This window comes from Grus americana, chromosome 6 (genome assembly GCF_028858705.1).
Source record: "Grus americana isolate bGruAme1 chromosome 6, bGruAme1.mat, whole genome shotgun sequence".
NCBI lineage: Eukaryota > Metazoa > Chordata > Aves > Gruiformes > Gruidae > Grus > Grus americana.
The window spans coordinates 37,263,253-37,284,712 of record NC_072857.1 but is presented as its reverse complement, the minus strand read 5'-3'; the positions used below and the strand labels follow the sequence as shown (position 1 = coordinate 37,284,712).

Below are 21,460 nucleotides of genomic sequence, written 5' to 3'. Positions count from 1 at the left end.
TGTTCTCCTTGTCAAGGACGACACCAGCATACATCACCTCTGGAATCACATCTACAGGGAGCTCTGGCACTGCCCCTGTCCTGTCCTACAGCACGGCTCATTTACCTGGCTCTGAGCACTGACCTTATGGTCTTTTTTATTTCCTAGCTGCTGCACTCCCTGCAGCTTACACCATCCCCAGTCTAACCTCATGATGGTAAATAGTCACAGCCTGTGTTCTGCGCTCAGGCAAAATTTTCATCTGCACTGCTTCATCTGGCATAATTTTCCTGGATTTTGTTATTTCTGCCTGAATAAGCTATTTCCTCATCTCTGCATGATTTTTTTTTAAGGTTCTTATCTCTATTTAATGTCTTTTCCACCCCATCTCCTTCAGTACCCAGGAAGCCTACGGACACCTGAGCAGCTAACCTGTTATAGATAAGAACACCCCTGCTATTTACCAATTTGTTTCAAAGCAGAATCCTATAAAAATCTCTGCTCTGCCCTGAGGAGCAGAAGAAAGGTCACGCCTTCTACTGTTTTCCTGCTGATAATCCAAGCAATCTTTCCTGTTCAATTTGCGATCACCGCTCAAAGGTCCTGCAGTTTAAAAGCACATCCTGGCACAATGCAGCACCCATGCATTATGCAAGACCCTGACGAGATACACAATCACAGGGGATCTGTGGAGAGACACAGCACCCCATAAAATACAGACTGGTCTCTGCACACAGGGACAAGCATAGCCGCCATCTCCCAAGAACTCACCAACACACCTGTCCACTGGCCACCAGTGAAGAGGGTCTGCAGCATACTTTTTAATCAAGTGGAGATCAGAAAACATCTCTACAGGAGGGCAAGATTTAAACAAGAGAATCAAAGACAGTTTTAAATCAAAGTGGCAAACGTGATGATTCCCACGCAAAGAGTCTATCGGCACACATATTGAGATACGCAGAGTTCATGTAATCCTACAAAACTAGGCAGCCTATTTGCAGAAGAAATCAATTGGAGCTGAACAAAGCAGCTTTTCTAGAAATGCAAGCACTGACATTTTACAGGCTGCTTCTTAGGAACATGGATTTATTTCATAGTCAAAATATTTTGTCCAATCTGCCTGCGGAACAGGCCAGGAACAATCTGACCAGACCAGGTCCCAAGCCCTTTCATTAGCACAGCAGCTTCACCTTTGTTTATCCCCTGCTCAAAGGGGTCTATTTTCAGACTCCTAAGGTAGATGACAGCTTCCTGAGATCTGTTGCTCTTGTGAAAGTTGATATGAAAACCACACTGTGGGCTAACATCTCCTGAGAATCTCTTCATTATGTATGCATCTGCAAACACAAAACTCAGAATTTCACCCCACTTCCCCGTGTCTTCCAATTCTACACATGGCACTGCTGAACCTATACCTGAATCCCAACTTCCAACTGCCGTATAAAGCTAATTAGGAAGTTAATACTGCTTCCTGATGAAGGCAGACAACCTAACAGAGGCAGGACAGTGTCTACTCTGCACCATTACAGACAAGGACATACTGACCACCCCTTAGCCTTACAGCAAGGGTTCAGCTACACCAACCTGGCTACAGGGCTGAGCCACATTGCCCTTTCTGGTAGAAGGTTCAGCAAAATGCCACCCCCTGCTCTGGCTCCTAAGGGCTCTGCACAAAGGGGAAATAGAGGATTTGCACATAGGCCAGCAGTATTTCCAGACCTGTAGGGCTAAGCTTAGGTTTCCCTGCTCAAAGACTCTAAACCGATGTTTAAAACTGAAAAATACCCCACTGCTTTTTGAAAACTTCTGGACCAGCTCTCAGTCAGTCCGTTTTGTCTAAATGTCCCTCTGCCTTTTTTCTTTTTTTCCCCTTGCAAGACCAAGTTCTATCCACAAAGTCATGCACTTTAAAAATGTCCTGAACCCACAAATCACAGTTGCTGTGCCCAGGCACATGATTCATAACTACAATAAAATTGTCTGAGGCTTGCCTACTCTCTTCTGCACTGACACTAATTCTAAAGATTAAAAATGAGATGCAGATTGCTTCTTGTGCAAATATACTCTGTAACCTTCATGAGAGCTGGGTAACCTTCAGTCTCAGCTTCATTCTTTACCTGCAAAACATGTACCATACAGGTAAGTTACTACCCTTAGCATCTCCCATGCATCTCTTCTCTCCATCATTAAGCTGAATTACAGCAAAATACAAAACTCATTCACACTCAGAGAAGAGCTCCAAGATCATACATTTTTGTAACATCAGTGTCTCCAGACACAGGCTGGAGAAAGTAGCTTCTGGAAACACCACACGGAACAGAAGCCTTCTTAAGGCAGCCCTTAACCTGTTGCTTATGGACAGATACTCACTCAGGTTACAGAGCAGCAAAGAAGCACTCCAAGAGCCTACAATAAGGCTGGTCACAACCGTCTGATATCCTTCAGCTAAAGCTGCAGACAGCATGACGTTCACATTTGAATATGACCAAAGAGATTACAGTTTAAAAAAAAGACTGCACCAACTACGTCAGTGGCCAGTGTCTGTGATCTGTCAAAAAAATACTGCTTCCAAAAAGGAGTGATGTATCTTCAAAATTCACCTTTTCAGCTGGGAATACAGGAGATGCTTACACACACAACAGCAGCCCCCCAGTGCCAGTAAGAGCTTTCACTCTTCTCACAGGCATAAGGACTCACTGAAGAAGGGTGAGTGAAGTCAGCATGAAGGAAACAGACATCCTGCTCCTGACTTCCATCTAAAAAAAAAAAAAAATAATCAGAGTTTGCCTCTACCCCAAGTAAATTTATTGACCACACAACTTGTCCAGGCAACCTGTGGGGTCTAAATGGCACATCCCCTGTGAAACCCATGGGTCTCCAACCAGGCAGCCCCTCCACATACTGCTCAGCTGAATTTGAGCCTTCTTGCCTCAGAGAACAGGCTGCAAGGTCCACCCAGCTTTACACCTGCTGCTTTCATTGCAGCCACACGATACAGAAGAGAGTTGACTTCAGGGGTCGCAACAGTGGTGCCCTCCCACCAAGAGGAGCTGGGGACTCCCCCCATTTATTTTTGATTGCTCTCTGGCCTTTCCAGCCAGGAGCGATACAAGGACTTAGGCAGTGGGAGTTCATCAATCAGGTCCGAGCGGGGAGCTGGGTACGACAACGGGTAAGCAGCTTCTGTTTGCACATTGGTTTTTATCATCTTCCTGAGTGGGGGGGGTTTGCTTCATTACAGTAGCCAAGAAAATACAGAGTTGCTTCGACTGAGGTACAGCAGAACACACTTTCTTTTCCTTTACCTTTTTTCTTTCAAATGTTTGCAGTTACCCCAAAGAACACAGTGAAAAAAGTAACATTTCTGCGCAGAGACAAATAGACTACAGGATTTCTCCAAACTGCAAATTATTTTATTATTTGTTAAGGATTAGCAGTGCTGTAGAGACAGACTAAACACTTCAAACTCAGCTCTAGATTTTGTTTTGAAATATCCTTTAAATGAAAGGTGTTCTCCCCTGTACTGCACTTGTAAAAACAGAATCACTTTTATCTATTCACTGAGAGACCAGAAAACTATTTTAAAAAGGGAGGGAATTGCCCATGGCAGGCAGAAACAAACAAGTCAAGTTCCCGTGCAACAGTACTTTTATGAGACTTACTTCTTCATCTCACACTGTGACAGATGAATACTGAAAGCAATCTTACATCTTGTTCCATCAGCACACGAGACACCTAATAAATCCCAAGATGTAGAAAACACCCAGAAGGCCTTTTTTTTCCTGTTTCTTTTGGCTGCATTATTACAGGCAATAGTTACTATATTCATGCTACCGCCCCTTCTGCCCTTGCAGAAATAATAGGCAAACAATGTGAAAAATACAAAAGATACCAGGGGAAAACCTAATTGCTACGTTTTGTGTAAATATAGGACATCCTTCAGGCATCTGTCTGGCTCGTACAGGATCCAGTGCTATTCTTTCCCGAATGGCTTGATCCAAGTAATTCATTTTCTTAAATGGTTTATTTGCATAAGACTGCGAGACACCTGACAGCAGGCAAAAAGCAGCCACAGCAGCAGGTGCTGCACTGATCTCAGGCCTCGGTGCTGATTAACACCGGCAGAGATACTGATCCTGAGGAATACATAATCGCTGCTCATGGCCCGCGACTGTTTTCCTAGCCCTGGTAGCTTGCACACAGGCACTTCTTTTTCAGCCCCAGACAACACAGCAAAACTAAAGGGCCTGCCATGGGATGGCAGCCTGGGGCTTCTGCTGCCCACACAGCCTACAACAGCGCTCCAGACGGCCTGGAAAGGCAAAACAAAGACGCTAGACCCTGCTGGCAGAGTTTCTGATGGATTCAGGAAGGCCAGACTTCACACAGGGGAAACGTTAATCCCATGGAAAGCAAGAAATAATCATGGAGACACGTTGCTGTGTGATGTCTTCCCAGCCCTTCACACTGAACCAAAGCTGAGGTTCCTCAAAGATGAGTCCTCACACCGCTACCGTAACTGGCTATTGCTTTAAATTTGGTAGGCATTACACTCCGAGGCAATTTGACTAGCCTGACCAAAAAGAAAGCAAACCCTCCACCATATGCTCACCACTACCGCCAGCCTCTGAGACCCGCAATAATGAGAACAGCATAAAGGCTTTCCTGTTGCTATGTTACAGATGTTGCTTGGTATCTTCATGGTGCATTTCTGAGACTCAAGAGCCTGTTTCCTGGCTGTTACAAATGCATGTGGGTGCAAGTCTGTTGAAATCAATGGAGCTACAGCAATTTCAGAGATAAATAAGCATCTGGCCCTGATGCTTCGAGCTTTCTAGCACAAACACAACATGCACAATTGCATTCTGATATGAAGAGCTTAAGCACAGCCATCTTCAGTTTCAGCTCTTGCTTATTATGAAAATGCGTAATTGTTAATACAAAAATACTAGTAGAATCAGTCAGAATTGTATTTAAAAGTTCAAGCTTTCCAGGTCAGCTCCCACAGCTAACATATGAAACTTGCCTTTGTATTTGCTTGAGAAAAGCAACAGTTTCCTGGTTGATGGGTTGGGGTCCATATTTTCTCCTTCTGAGCACAGCATAATATGTCTCAGATGCATGCATCCCTGTTCTAATTAGAAACAAAATAAAAATGTATACATGTATCTGTCCATACTGTTACTTTAGCACTATGGAGCTATTTCTTAGTTGTTAGATGAGGATAAGCTGTTAATTAAGATGTACAGTGGAAACAGACACTTTGATGGAAGAGACAACAAAGCACTGCATGGGGCTCAGGAGATTGGAGTCTGATCCCGGCTGGGCTGCAGACTTGCCTACTGTCTGCAGATAATATTAATGTCTTGAGACGTGCCTCATTTCCTTGCATGCAAACTGGAGATACTAATGCTCCTTTGTACTTCAGAAATGGATCTCCAAGGAGGCTCGCTCCTCTTTAACCCTCTGTCTGCCTCAGCTCTGGAACTAAACACCCTCATGAAAGAGTAACGTAGCATTTTTCTGGCTCCGTAAGGAGCTGCATGCTGCTGGGGAACATAGGCTTCCCTCTACCCACAGTCTTGTACCATGAGTTCAAACTCATTTATGACTCAGTGCAGGTTTGGTTTTGGAAACAGTCAACCCCTGCACCTTTCCATTCACCTCCCCATCCCACTCCATGGCAAGGATTTTGGGGCAGACACTATTCCCTGACTGGTATTTTTCCAAACCAGCCTCAAGTCCAAAAGCCCTTCCCCAATGCAAGCATTTAACCACACAGAATCTTGCCTCCCATCTGGCTCCTATCCCCACTGCATGTATTCCCAGAACCTTTTCTAAAGGAAGATCATAATTTAGTTCAGCAGGTATCTCAAAGAAAAGAAGAAAAAAGAAGAAAAAAAAAAAAAAGCAGCACCACTGTGCTGCGCTGTATCTTCCCTAGCTCTGACCTTTTCATTCAAGTAGCTGCAAAGAGTAGTCTAAGTGCAACAGCTCAACCATAAGCACATGAATGAGTTGAATTCTTGCCTAAAATTCTGTGCCACAGCGAAATCTCTCCTAGGACTGCACTTAAAAACTGAGGATTGGGATTTTCACATTTTCAGCCACACAATTCCACTCGACTCTTGTTGAGAAGAAGGGCCTTTGGAAGCCTTAGCTCAAAGCAATCACCACTGCAGCATCAAAGTGTGAGATAACAGCATTTATATCATGGCTAGCAATGCAAAGCACTGTGTTGTACAGCATTTTGATTGTAGCCCTACCTGAGATGGTAAAGCAGGTGTACCAGCAAAGTGTAAATAGCCTCTTGTGCAATAATGGTTAAATAAGAATGACAATGCATGGACCTCTACACAAGTGTTTTCCTCTTTTTTGGTTAGGGTCAAAAACTCTATGAGGTCCCATTCATGCCCAACTCTCAACTCCTAGGCTAACGTTCCCCATACTGACTCAGACTGCGCTCCCTAGAAGCATAGGGCTGACTTGATTTCATCAGGATGCAAGACACCAGTCCTAAGCAGGCTAGGAATTATAAACCTAATGACTTGACAAAGTTATTTCAGCTACACACAAATACCCAGAGGAGAGGTAACAGAAGACATATGATTTGTGTATCCTGAAAAGCATTACGTGTTTAGTTCATACAGTAAAATAACCAGATCATTATAATAGTAAAAATGCAAATCAGTTCCAAGCAAAAGCAGTGGGGACTTGGGAAAAGTTTTAAAGTGAAATAACTCTTGACTTTATACATTGTTCAGACAAATGAATTGAAGCTCAGACAGATGAATTCTACAATTCACCTTTCAAAGTCTGAAAATCGAGAATTTGGTGAATGGCTTCCGTTAATCCTACATGCTTCCAAGGCAAGAAGTGACATTAAAAGAGATACTATAATGCCTTTAGATAATGAGGCAAGTTTATGCTTGCAGTAGTCAAGAGCTGGAAGAAAAACCACCAATTCTTCCTATGACTGTAATTTCTCCTCTCTCAGGATGTCATCCCTTGTCCTACACACCTGGCCACATGGCAAATCTGACATTCCCTTTAGGCAGAGCTGCACTGAGACCCTTCATACTGCCCTATCAGATCAAATAGCTTTAACTCTGGTTCTGTTGTTACTGGTACCAGGTGGGGGAAAAAAAAAAAAAAAAAAACCTACAAGTGACTTTATGGGAGAAAGGAAAGACTCTTAACATATTGCCTGTTGAGTGGTAACAGTTCCAGAAATGTGTGAAGACATAAGGAATGGAGATAAAAATCTATGAACAGGATATGAGTCGGTACTGTAAGTAACTGAAAAGCTTCTATTTCTGAGTGCTACACACTGAAGTGCTTTCTCCCCACCAATAACAAAGGATATTCAAGTCATAAAGGCATTATAGCCACTATGCTCAAAGACTGTAAGTGAAGCAAACCTTGCAGATAGAGATAACATCTCCTACAGCTGGGGGGAAGAAAAAAAAAACCCACCAAGCTAAGCTTTCGGGAATAGACACTTTTATCCATGTCTTTACCACTCACCTGCAAACTTGCCTGTTTTTCCTGCTGCATCAGATAATCTCATAAAAGATGTTTTCTCTCTCCAAAGAGACTTATCTTGCTTAATTTAAACTTTTCAGGTTAGAATTAAAGGGCATAACGTCTCTTCTTTAATACTGTCTCGGAAGACGTCACTGCTGTATTACAAAGAAAGGGCCTGGCTCCTACTCCCATTGAAGTCAAGAGCAAAACTCCCACTCATTGCTACAGAAAAGGATCTTATCAAAATTGTTATTATCCTACTGGCGCTCAGCTTCCTAGTATAGCATGCAGGAGGTAACAAGGGATATGTTTTTACCGTACTGAATTACTAAAGAATAAAATAAAAAAAAATATTGTAAGGGCCTACTGGCTGGTCTAGCAATTTATTCCACATAAATGAACTACATCGGAGTGTTTGAAGATTGAGTATTAAGTAGAAGCAGACACTTGCAGTTCTACAATATGTTGTTTCCTTTTTAAAAGAGTTGTGTACCACCTGTTCCTTCCATTTGCTGTTTTTTCCTGAAGACATTGCTGGCAATGAAATTAGTCATCGAAAAACAACCCACAAACACTTACTTGGTTAACTAACTAGCACTCGGGAGCTGCTGGCGCCAATAAGAACAACTTCCTCAGATACTCCCCCAATAAATATTTTTCTAGCCCTCCCTCTGGGTTTCACACCTGGTCTTTGGTAGAACATTAACTCAAGCATTTGCTACTGCTCAGAAAATTGCCGTTTTTTTAACTCTGCATCTTTATACACTATATACAATCTCAATGAAAAACAAAGTGGCCCTTAAAAAGAGCACCTATTTTTGTACATTCGTAATCTTGGGCTTTGAATTCAGTGAGTGGGGTTTGGACACGTAGTCCAAATGCCCAGATGCACTTGAAAGAACAAAAAAAACAAGCCAGTTCTGCTGCTGTGCAGTATCGACATACTTGTGCTGACTTCAGTAGAGCCATGACAATTACAAATCCAGTCCATTAGACTTAATACTGCAAGTATAGCTGGTTCAGAGTCATATGGGTGCCAGCTGGCTTGCCTGCACTACTGGAGAAAAGATACTACAGCCACAACCCTCATTCAACACGTCCCACTTCGTTTCCTTCCTGGCATGGGTCCTAGGGCAGACGGGCTTCCCTGGTCCCCATCCAACCCACAGGCTTCTGGAGAGGAGGGCGTCACGCAGGCACCCTTCCTGCTTTTCCATGTACGAACACAGGTCTGCAAGGCGTGCTCTTGGTCCACCAGACAGGGCTGGTTAACATCGCAGTTTGATGGCCCCCATTCTAAACTGTTGGATGCAGCCCAGGACACGTGTTTTTCTAACTCTTCAGCATACTGGCCAGACCACAGCCATCCTGCCACCCAAGGCTAACAGGAGTGCCCCACTGAGAGCGCGAGGCAGCACGCTGTACATCCTGGCAAAGCACTACTGGGGGCGACCACCACAAGAGATCTCTAGATGGAGAAACTCTGCCCCTCTCTACCCCGCATGAGAGGAGCACTTGGAACAACAATACAAGGAGCACTTCCAAACAGCTGGATTTTTTTTTTTTTTTGGTAAGCTCAAGTTCCTTGTGACTTCAACATGAACAGCCAAGGCTCAGCCTAAATAGCTTCTGCCTCACGTGACCCTCTAAGGTATTTCACAACCTTGAGTATCAAACCAAAGGATGCTGGATGTGATGTCAATGCCTTCAACAGAGAAGCAGGTCTGGCTTTCTCTTTTCCTTTTTTATTTTATCACAACGAGAAGAATATCACACAGGAAATCTGTAACAGAGAAGGGAATGGACCTAAGGATAACATCCTTGGGTTTTTGGCCACATGGGCCGTCCTCACTCCCCTGTACCACACACATGGCATTGCCTTCCTCCTTAGGAACCTCTGCTGTGGGATCTCTTTGCATTCCGAATCCCTTTACACTTCCTGTTCCCAGAAGCAGAGAAAGAGACTAGTAGTGATGAGCATGTGAGCAGCTCCAGAAAACAACTTGAAGTGCATAATCTGGAAACTAGAGAACCAGTACACCCTGGTGCAATGACACTTCGATTTCTCTAAGAGATCAGGTGCCTTGTTACAATCATTTATTTGTTATGCTATAGCAGACCACTTTTACAAGATAAATGGCCCAAAAGAGCAGCAGTTTTGAAGAAAGAAGCACAAAAGACTCCATAGTATAAGTAGTGATCACAGTTCTCATATCACTCTTTTAACAGTGTAGAGGTAAATGCTCAGCTAGATCTGTTTATAGGGCTTGTAAGAACATCAGCTCACTCAGTTTCTTCATACCTCACATTCAACACAGAACAGAGGCATCCAAAAAACTAAAAGCTTTTTCTAGATTCAGTAGAGAGAGAGGTGAAAAATGGCTCCAACATATGTGGAGAAAATGGCTCAACCATATGTGACCTTCATGGGCCTCCTCAGATGCTAATCTACAGACTCTGCAGGAGGAGAGCAGGGCAAGCACGCTTCTTGTGAGCAGTAGCCACCCAAGGGCCTAGTGTTTAGCTAGGCAATGCAGGCCTTTGGGCTTTTGATAAGATTCTCTCCATTTTTTTTGTTCCTACCACATGGAAATTCACCATGAATTAATACAGGTCTGGGAACTATTTCCTACATACACTCATGTTCTTCCCGTGAAATATTCTGATAAGGTTTAAAACATGGTTTTGTTGCTTTTTTTTTTTCAGATTCTCAGTAAAACACAACTGTTGCGCTTACATGTCATGTTTTGTTTTGATGATTTGGTTTTATTACCCAGCAAGTGTGAAAAATTAGGTAATATTTAGGTTGAACACGTGCCTGAGTTTGCAGAGACAGGCCTGAGACAAATGGTCTTGCTTTCATTCCTTTGTGCAAGATACACAACTGCTGTACATGATGAGCAAGGAGGAGAGGGAAGGTGCTTTGGTGCAGCCAAGAAAGCAATGCAACCAAATCAGACCAAGAAATGCGTGAAGATTTTTTCTGTGCCATTATGTGGGCTGTGTACAAGGTTAAGAGAAGGTTATAAAGGAGGGCTATCAAGACAAAAGGGACGTTTAGCGTGCTGTGATTTCAACATGCCTTAGATTCACGCAGAAGAGGGAAAGAAAATAGTATCATATAGAAGAACTAACAAGATTCAAAGTTTAAAGTGTTTATTCAGCCTTGGTCTGGGGCTGTTCTTGCAGCCTGCACTCACTGTTTGATCAGCTTACTAAAATGGGATTTAGGCAACCAATTATTTAATTAAAGAGAAGCTTTTTTGCTCTCTCCATTTATGCAAGAACATCTCATCTCCACATGATAAATCGAGCAGCTCACACACAGCTGAAAGTACCCCTATTCTGGGCAGAGAGAGTATTGGATTACGACTCACTTCGAAGAGCGGACAGGAGTTTGCCTACCCCTTTCAGCTAACCGCTCAGCCTGCACTGACTTTCTTGGTTACATGCATCGCTGTTTGTGATGAGCCTTTGGTGAGACCACACAGCACATCCAACACCTGCCATCAAAACTTTTGAAGCTCAGACTTGCACCAGTGAATTAAAATGCAGAATGAACTCTCCTCAACTTCACCGTTGTTCTTTGCAAAGAGCATCCACCAAACAGCTTCCTCTACGCTTTAAGCTCAGGTCCTCAAATCGCTCTCTTTTATTAGTTATTGGGCTTGGCCTCATTACAGCTTTGAAAGACCCAGCTCTTCCTGACCACTTAACTTTTTGCCTAATGAGTCATGTTCAATGACACACAGAGGCTGACAAGGAGCAACTAGAAGAAGCGTCTTGCACTCACTGAAATAAAAGCTAGACCTTTTCTTGCCAGACAAGGATTAATACCACAAGCAGGACCCTGGCAGTTTCATTTCAAGTATGTTGACAACTGGAGGCTTCCTCATAAATTTTCACACCTCACCTATTTCACTGCCTTCCACAAATACATGAGACAAGGCTTACAAGACTATGGCAATTCTTTTTAGCATCTTGAAAATACAAACAGTACATCTGCACTGCAGCCCTTCACAGTTATAATGCAGTATTTCAGAGCTGGCAACAATCTCTGCACTCTGAAACACCTAGCAGAGATACTGCTGCTCTGCACTGAAATACTCCTGCTTACTCTCCTGCTGTGGACATGTACTCTAGAAAGACTCATGCCTTCGGACACAGGAAAAAAGAACTATCACCTCCAAGAGAAAAATGACAGGCTGCAGTAAAAGCAGCAATGCTGTGGCCGGAAGAAACTGCCCCCCAGCACACAGACGACGGATCTCCTGTTTTTTACTGCATTCCCCACCCTAGAAAGGAGGAGGACAAGAATCAGCTCCAGGAAAGAAAAAAACAAAACCTATGACTTCATCGTGGCTGTGCAGTGTCACCAGATAAACCTGGTGCTTGAAAACTCTAAGTAGCTGAGATCAGCACACTTCCTGGCTGAAGGGGAATGATCAAATAATTGTTCTTACAACAACCACTGGATAAAGTGAAAATGGTATTGACTGGCTCTCTTTGTCTTGTTTTTCACTTGAGCCAATCAAATAACCAAAAGCTGTCTACACCCGTTACACAAACCCTCCTCTGAATAGATAATGCCAGGGTGCAGTGGGAAATCCAGGGATCAGCATTTCTTTGCATCTGTGCTGCATTGCAAGTTTCCGTATTCTGTAAACAACCTCAATAAAACATTTCAACAAAGCAGAGCAACGAACCCTCAAACAAGGTGAGCATGTGGTGACTGATAAGACGAGTACTCAGCACATGTTGCGGAGAATATTTTTGGCAACCATGAACCCTAAGTTTGAAGTGTGAGAAGAGGAAAATGCCACATCACAGATTCAGCTGGCAGTGCTTGCACTCAGCAGCACCAGCTTTTGGATAGCTGAGCTTGTACTGCCAATAGGACGTTTCCTACAGAAAACAGATACCTGCACAAAACAGCTGGGAAAAATCCCAATGCGCTTTTATTTTCACCTGTTTCCACCTCTGTGCCATAAACACCTTCACTATACAGCCCAGGAAATGTATGTATTCTCTTTGTTTAAAACACCACCAAAACACATAACACGCGTACATGTGGAGATAGGAGGAGTCCTGTCCAACTATCTAGTTTTGTTTGAACAAGCCACAGAGATTCATTAGGCAATTCATCCTAGTAAAGTCGAGATGTACAGCATTTCCAGTGCTCTGGAATGACTGATACGAGACTGACAAAACCAGAAAACCCACCTTGTGTCGTTGTCACGTTGTCAGTCACGGGATATTTTAGTTCAGGTTTCCACAATCTGAAACAAAGCAAAAGGTCTCCGTTAGTGGCAGCTATTCAGGGAAAAGGTTCTCATTTTATTACATGAATTAAAGAGTCACAAATTGCAGCATGGGATTAACAAAGTATCTTCCTTCTCTGCTTTTGGTAACATGTGCAAAGTCACACCAGGCTCTCCTTTCCAGTGCCTAGAACCTCTCCTGCCATCATAGCTCGCATCCCTTTGTATGCATCAGACCGTGTCCCACTGAAGAACTTGGGCCTTCAGAATGCCTGGTCTCATATAAAGTGGATATCCACAGAAAAGCAGATTCCACTGAAACATGGGCTACACTGATGGTTTCTGTTAGGATCAGAATTTCACAGAAACAACTAAACCTCTTCTTCTTCCTCTTCAGAAAGGATAAGATCTGCAGGCAGAAGACCTTTCACATATCCACATTCACTGTGGATGATTCACTAAAAGTTACAGAAGATGGTAACAGCAACAACCAAAAGTACAAGGAGCCAGCAAACAAAGAACATGATAATATGACCTCAATTTACCAAAAGCTTCCTTGTTTCCAGGAATCCCACAGTTATACCACACAGTAGAAAATGATGTGCTTACAAGCTGCAGACTAGACTGATGGGACCTATAAATTGAATATCATGTAATTGAGTATCATGTACCATGGAAAAGTTACAGTGGGGAAATAGTGCTGAGCAGTCACAGAGCAGAACTCTCTCTGGTGCTACAGCTGCTTATTGCATGACCTTGGTTGTATCCTTAACTACTCTGTGCTCTAGTTACTACCGTATCTTACAATGAGTATAATATCATCGCAACAGCATAAATGAGGATTAATTACTGCTTTGCAAATCCTGGGAAGGGCTGGGGCAGGGGAGAAGCACCTGTAAAGTGTAAATTGTTGGTATTTATGAATTGCATTGAAGGAGAGAGGACAGACTTCCCTTCCCAGCTTCAAGCCAATAGCCAGCAAATGGACCATTTTCCAGTACTATCACCCTTAATCAGCATGCACCCTACCCACAGAATTAACTTCTGCCAGAACATGGGTAACAAAAAACAAAACAAAAAAAACCCCCAAAACAAACAAACAAAAAAATCACAGCTGAAAAAAGCTATATAAGATATTCACTGCTTGACAGGGGAAGGGTGTGGAGAAGATAAATGCTAGCAGGAATAAAAACACTTTGTATTTTTAGTCAACTTTGCTATGTCCCACTGTACCCATGAACATAGGGATTGCCACTGAAAGGAATGGGAGTCTTGTCTCTGACTATCAAACTTAGAAATTAAGCATTTCATTTCACAGAAAGGTAGTGAAGGGCAGATTCAGTGTCTTGCCAAAGTTAACATGAGGCAGGGAGCAGAAAGCAAGGACCCCATCTCTACCTCCTGCTTTTAAGCATGGGGCAACTTTCTGTAAGGAAAAAAAGACTAAGTCTGTATTGCACATTGCTGTCATAACTGAGGAAAAAGATGGAGGTGTAACCAGGAGAAAAGCAGAAGAAAACTCAAGCTCAACTATTTATTCTTTCCTCCCAATACCAGAAAATGAAAAGTCAGTTCTTATAATATGCTGGCCAGGCGTGGTCCCTATTATCTTTGGTTAATTCCATATGTCTGAGAAGGAAATCAGCTCTAAGCCGGTTAGACTTGCTAAATGAGATTTGTCTAAGGCCCCACCCCCAGGGTGCAGTGTCATGCACCAAAGATTTGGCATTCTCTAGGAAGATGCTACTTGTCCAGACACTGCTGTTTATGGTCAGCAAAACCCAACCATCTAACAAGTCATATGTAAGATTCCCCTCTTGAGCAAAACCCCACTCAGCACCTCCTAATCTCTGAGGAGCTCCCAGTCCATATCCAAAGCAAGAGATGAGTAGGGATGTACCAGCAGGATCCCTTTTATAAAGCTTCTGAGGAGCATATGATAGACAAGCACACAACCCTGGCACCTCCAGCAAGCAGAACTTCCAGCATCTTTAAGTCCACAATGTGTACTCCTTGAGAGACTGTACATACATCCTAATATCTTGGGTCATGATAAAAGGGAAACAGACTTGATGCTAGCAAGATAATACGGCTGTGAAACACCGATCAGACACCCATTTACTTTTCTGCTACAGTTACACTCAGTTAAGTCTGCTTCAGGAACCTCAGGATTCTCAGAATCACAGCCCTGACTCATGCAGCCTGTGGTGAACACCCAGGACATGTTTAGGAAAAGACTACTAATAAATAAAGTACCATGCCAATTGCTCGTCTCGGAGAAAACACAATTAGCACTGCTACATGTTGGCATTTTGTCTTCTGAATACTTGTTGGCTAATAAAATCTGGAGTTGTTTTTCAAGAACACGCCTATATGGAATAATTTATCTACCCCTTTCCTGTAACTACAGTGGCATTTGCTAATGCTGTCAGCTTTTATGTGAAGTTGGTGTTCCTGCAAAGAGTCACACTGACAGATCTGGTTAGCAAAGTCTTTCACTAACAGCGCTCCAGTAACACACGGGAGGAAAATAAAGTTGTCCAGTATTTCCAATCTTTCAGCCTACAACAGCCCCAAGAGAGGGGCACGTGCTACGAAGACAGCTATGCTTGTCCAAAATATCCATTGGCACAGCGGGACACATCCATATTTTCTAACACCCTGGGTACGTTTCATTTCAGAAGACGGAGTTGGTTTGGCTAAAAGGGAGAAACTGTTTGAAAAATCTGAAGGCAGGAGATGGATTGGGTAATGGTGATCATGAAATGACAACACCAGCTATTCCAACAGAGGGAAGGAACGAGTGCAGCAGATTCAAGGTGGTGAATCTCAGAGAAACAGATTTCAAGTAACTCTGCACAGGTCAGCGGGGCTTCATGGGAGGCCAGTAGAGTGCGGGAAAGCTACAAGTGCTGGAGAGAGAAAAAAGATACAAAGGTGAACTACTCTGGTAAAAGAAAGCTGGGACATTGAGTAACTACAGTGCTGACCAAAACAGAGAGATATGTTTAAAGAATATTAAGAAGAGACTCATGTAGGTAAGTCAGCTGAAACAGACGAAATTAAACTACAATTTTATATGGAAAAAAACCAAAACCCGCCCAAAAACCAAAAAACCATACCAACCCCAAAACAAACCAGCCACACACTAATAGATGAAACCACTGACACTGCAACTCATGGGAGATAGGGGAAGTCCTAAAGTGCTGCCCAAAGGCAAGCACGGGACCACCATAAAAAGGAAAGAGGATGATGACAACCACAGGGAACTAGAGACCTGTCAGTCTAACTCGGATTCCTGAAACAAATCATGAATCAATTATAAATACCCAAAAGATGGTTAGATGATCAAAATCAGCAAATCTGCTTCTGTAAAGAACCAACCAACACAAACTCGTCTAATCTAGTTTTCTCTTACAGTACAGCATATTTACTGGACAAAGAGCAGCACAGACATGCTATGCTCTTCAGGGGTTTGAATGAGTTCTCAAACGGGTGAGTCTGAGGCTCACTTCTTTGCAATGTTTTGTGTGACTAGCCAGAAGAAAGCACTGAGCCGAGTCAGTTTACAAGTATTTCACTAAGTCCAAAATCATCACCTTGAAACTCAATGATGCAAAGGCTATAGCAGTGCTGCTGCAGAAGCAGCAAAAAGAAATGTTTCAGCATAGTTTCATCCACCAACATCTCAGATGAAGCCCAAGGGGCTGAGCCCAGGTACACAACTTTGCACAGCAGGAGCTGGCGTGCAAACCCACATTCTTCTTTGCTGTGCTGACACTTAGGTGGAGGCAAGTCACACCCCACAGAAAAGCAAAGTGAACAACTGGATATTCAGCTTCCACAGAGTTTCCAGAGCTGCTCTGTCAGAGCCATCAACCCAGTACTGTTAACTGTTGTCTGCAACAGACATGCCTTAACACAGGAGATAATCCCCCAAAGTATAAAGCTAGCAGTTGCTCAGCATGTCTGAAAGACTTGCAAAGGAGATTTAGGCTAATCTAACTAAATTAGGAACCTACTGAAGCTGTACACCACCTTCACTGGACAGTTAAAAAGAACCAGGTAAACAGGATGGGGATATCTCAGGGAACCTGCCTCCACAACCAAGGTCTGCATTTTATCTCTTGCGATTCCTTCCAGCCTTGTGCATTTACCTTTCTTTGATCTGCCCACTGCAGATAATGGACAGTCCAAGATTTTTGGATGTTTGCCTGTCTGCATGTGATGAAGGTGAGCAGCAGGACCTGTGAATATACCCTGAAAATACACTAGGCTAATTCACATTTTGAACTGAGGTTCACATTTGAAGCCTACTGCTGTAGCCCATTCACAGCAGTCTGTGTGAAGGAAGAACAAATGAATCTTCTGTTTCTTTAAAAAGCCAGAAATTTCAAAACCCACTTTAATTGGAGTAAGACTGTTCCTCATCTGCTATGGTACTTTTGATAGTGTCTCTTACCATATCTTGTGAAATGAAAAGTTTAATGAGTTCTAAAAACCCCAGGATATTTCAGATTGTTTACACACGAAAAACGATCTATGGCTCAGAGCTGAAGAGGGAGTAACGTAACAGATCTGTGGTGCATCTTCCCTGCTGTGCAAAAAAGCAGCAGATACACATTCAATATAATTAATGGAAGCTGAGAACCTAGTTTCCCAGGAGCTATACGGAGCGCATACCCTTTCAACTTTAATCTCCCAGTTTCAGGGACAGGAATTCACACCAAAACTACATAGCACACTGTTGGTACTTCTGCAGTGACAGAACCTCAAAGCTTCTGTTTGGTTCTTTGACTGATCCTGTTATCCTTTTGCCATTTTTTAATGCTTAAAAACATTTTCAAAGGTGCAACTTGACACACTGCAAGGGTACCAACAGTGCAAGAAAATATGTAACAAAAAAATATAATTGACTTTCAAGAGCAATCGGTGTTGCTCTAACACTGCTCCTATTCAAGTAAATTCTTTATTCTCTCAGGACAAAGCACTTCTGTTAGTATGAACCTGCAAGTTCTGAATTGCTTCCTATTCTCATTCCCAGACAATATCTTCCTCTCAGCAATTCTGATTTCCAGGGACTTTATCCAGGATCTGTACAGTTGCAAGTAAAATTAAACCTTTTATTACCTCCTTAGCCAATTTTCAATTTATTGACATCAACACTATAAGAGATAACATGGTTGGAAGCTTTCTGTGAGGAAAAAATTACCTGAAACTTTCTTCTTCTTCCATGAGATTTCCTACTGAAAAGCCTGACGCCTAGCTAGGAAAGATCAGCACAGCTCTACCAAAATGCCAGAGAATGTCACTGATTCATGGTGGCTGAAGATCAGTCTTGGACGCATGTCTTGGGGAACCACAACGTGAGTTGTTTCTGTCTCTGTAGTGATGAAAACATGCCTGTAAATTATCTTTGCTTTCTTCAGCTGCCAGAGAAACTACACGTTCCCCTTCTCTCCCTAAAACAAATCCTTGAGCATTGCTCCTGTTACTCTTACAACATCTGGTCCTGAGCCCACAAAGTCAATTGGAACTTCACCACTGACCACTGCTTGCCAGTCACATTACCACGCTCAGCCCTGCCAATCACAACTTTTTCAAGAGGAAGCATTAAATGAACAGTTTCCCTCTGTCTTACAGGCTCCTACTATTTTAATGTTCAAACACCTCCCAGCCTACAGTCTTCTTCCCAATTCTTCTATGATATAGGAAAGGATTAGTTATCCCAGTACAGAAGAGCAACCGAGGCACAGAGAGATTATTTACCGCAAGTTCCCAAGCAAACCTTTGAAAACACACACAGACCTCAATTCAGATGACATCTGTCACACAGCCTCAGCTGATGCTAATGGTACTTGTTAAACAGGCTCACAGCCACAGCACAACTTTATATTTCAGAACCTTACGAACTTTTCAAATTCCTAAACATGTGACACAGCAAGATAATGGAAGTACAACAGATACAGAAAAGTCAGTATTTTCAAGAGTCTTAAACAGTTTGCAGAAAACAAAAAGAATGAAGACATGCACTGAAAATACAGGAGAAAAAAAGAAAACACCAAGTGGCTGTTCCCAAATGGAGCAACATCCATACCATGAACTTAATGAGGCAGGAGTTCTGTGGAAACAAGTAATAATGTGATCCCATAATTAAAGACTGCTTTATAATACGTATGCAGAAGGCTGCCACAAAGACTGCACAAACACCCTTTATTCTAGTATTTCCTGAAATGAGCCATTTGACTCGGCAATGTTAAAAGGTTCCTTTAACAGCTTTTTCAGTCTGCAATACATCATCTAGAGGTCAAGTGCATTAAGAATCTGAGTAACATTTTGTGCTGCAACATGACAAAAGAGGCACTGTCTGAGCTGCAAGGGCTGACTAGCACTCAATCTATTTCTACTGCCATACTAGAAACATACGTGGAAGTGTACAGAACTTGGAATTTATTAAAAAAACTTTTTAAATAAGTTTTTTTTTTATTCTGAATAAAATATATAAATATTTAAGTCTTTGGTGGCCTCCTAGTCCCTGTATGAATGACAGTGGCATCACAGAAACAGCACATTAACAACAGTACCCAGTCTAAAGGTTAATTGGGGAAGACAAGGACACATAGCAGGGCTTTCTGGGTGCCTCACCCAGAGACCTCAGTCACAAGTAACAATGGCAAGCTGATTCAAATCTGGCTTAGAAATCCCATTTTTTTCCAGATTTATTAACTTTTAATTAGTAGGCACAAGCATCACTCTAGTTTTAAATAATCCTTCCTTGGGAAGTGACATTATCTCTACTGTGTTTGTATTTCAGCCCAGGAAGAATGCACTTTTTCTTTTATTAAAAGGGCTGACAGTAACATAATTAATGAGCAGCTTTGAATGTGATGTTCTTTTAAAACCCTCTATTCAAGATCAGAATGCTGTTTGTAATTATAGGTGATGAGCAAAGAGCTTGTCTTGGTACATTTCAAAGTGCTACATATATAATTCATCTCCAGCTTTTTTTTTTTTTTTTTTTTTTTTAAGGTAGAGATTTTCAAAGGTTCAAGGGGCTTTCAGAATGGAAGGGTTTGATCTAACAGAGGCTGGTCACTCAAAGCAGATTCTCAGAAAACTGCTCCAATAGCCCTAAGCTGAACACTGTGGCAACTATTCACATGAGCAAAAAAGGAAACGGAGGTCCAAACCAGCAAGCTGTGATTCATGAAAGTAGTTCTTAATCATGCAAGCAGCCCTGGTAACCTCAGTGGGTCCTACCACATAACCATTTGTAAAACCAAGACGTACTGAGCATAGGGCTCAAGGAATCCCATGCAACATTTCCACTGACGCTTTTTGGTTCTAGAACAGTCTCTTTGACAGCATATTTTTTTCCAAAGATACAAGGAAAGCACTTGGGAGCAAGCAAGTACAGCTGCAGCATTAAATAAATTACAATACATTTGTCGAAACTCTAGACCATGTGTTGATTTGAGATACAGAAGGTGCATGCAATGTTAACCTAATCACACAGGCAGAAGCCACTTCAAGTAATTATATTCAGGACCCACATCAAAGAGAGCTGAGGGTTTATGAAAGCTGCACATCTTCTGGTCCTCAACATTTGGGTGCGCACATATGTATGTATGTGTGTATGTGTATATATACACAGTGCAATTACATAAACTTTTTTTTTTAGAAGGAGAGATAGGAAGGGAAAGCACATGGAAAAGGCAAGGCAGCCAGGACACAAACATCTGAAGAGCAAATATATTGAAAATTAAACATTCTATTCAATTATAGTAGGTTCTACAAGTATTTTCTGAACACTGGCTCCTATAAGCACAAGACTGCCACTGAACCAGAATGACCACTTCCACCCTCTGAGGTGAAACCAAGAGCACACCTGATCTGAGCCTTCATGCCACGTGAATTTATACCTGCAAAGCATGTAGCCATGGTCCCACTTTTAAAGAGGTTTAATTTTTATTTTTTTTTAATCCTGTATCACAGTAACTCTGACACTGAGTCCTTCTGCAGTGGCTGAAGCATACACTATGTCAGGATAATGCTCTGTGCTGGCTGCCAAAGATTGAATCAAGCTAATCAGCTGTGCGCTGTTACATGCTGATGTTGACACTTCAAGGAATCACAAAATATTCAGTTCAACTCATTAATCTTTTAATGCCACTTCCCATCAATCACAGAGCTCACTGTAATTGCAGGTTTCAAAAAGCACCAATAAGATTATTAACAGAGCAATGCAGAGGACAGCACAAGAAGAAAAGGCCTTCAGATGCCAAGTCATTTCTATGCAAAGCCTGCACTAATGGCTGCTATCTCCTCATACTCATGAAATGTCAAACCACAGGCAGAATTACCTGTATGTGGTCCACAGAGGTATAGTAAGCCAACAAGCTGCAAGAGCATACTGCAAGCATAAACCATTTCCCAGGTGCAATACTACTCCCTAAATTTAAGTACAGGCACCTCATATTACAAAGGTTGAGTCCAGAAACTCCACTGCTGACCATTCAGTCGCTGAACATTTGAGGCAGGGACCCAGTTCCGCTGCTCACCTCTGCCTCCACCAACCTGCTCTGACCTGCTGAGCAGGCACCGGAACATACGGGACTTGCAGGAAGCTTGACTTAATGACTGCAGTCTCACTGCACCCTTCCACACTTGCAGCTAGTTTTTCTCTATGTACA

General features: G+C 42.5%; 1 protein-coding gene across 44 annotated transcripts in view; it reads right to left on the bottom strand.

The window, feature by feature from the left end:
- Positions 1–21,460, bottom strand: part of MAP2 (microtubule associated protein 2) — a 226,813-nt gene that overhangs the window by 166,967 nt on the left and 38,386 nt on the right. For 38 of the 44 annotated variants that reach the window (XM_054829431.1, XM_054829451.1, XM_054829453.1 and 35 more), the window contains one exon: positions 12,730–12,785. The gene's annotated coding sequence lies outside the window, so the exon portion shown is untranslated. Of the gene's footprint in view, positions 1–2,579; positions 2,736–12,729; positions 12,786–21,460 lie in introns of those variants that run through there. The other 6 variants (XM_054829437.1, XM_054829439.1, XM_054829433.1 and 3 more) reach the window with 3 other exon arrangements.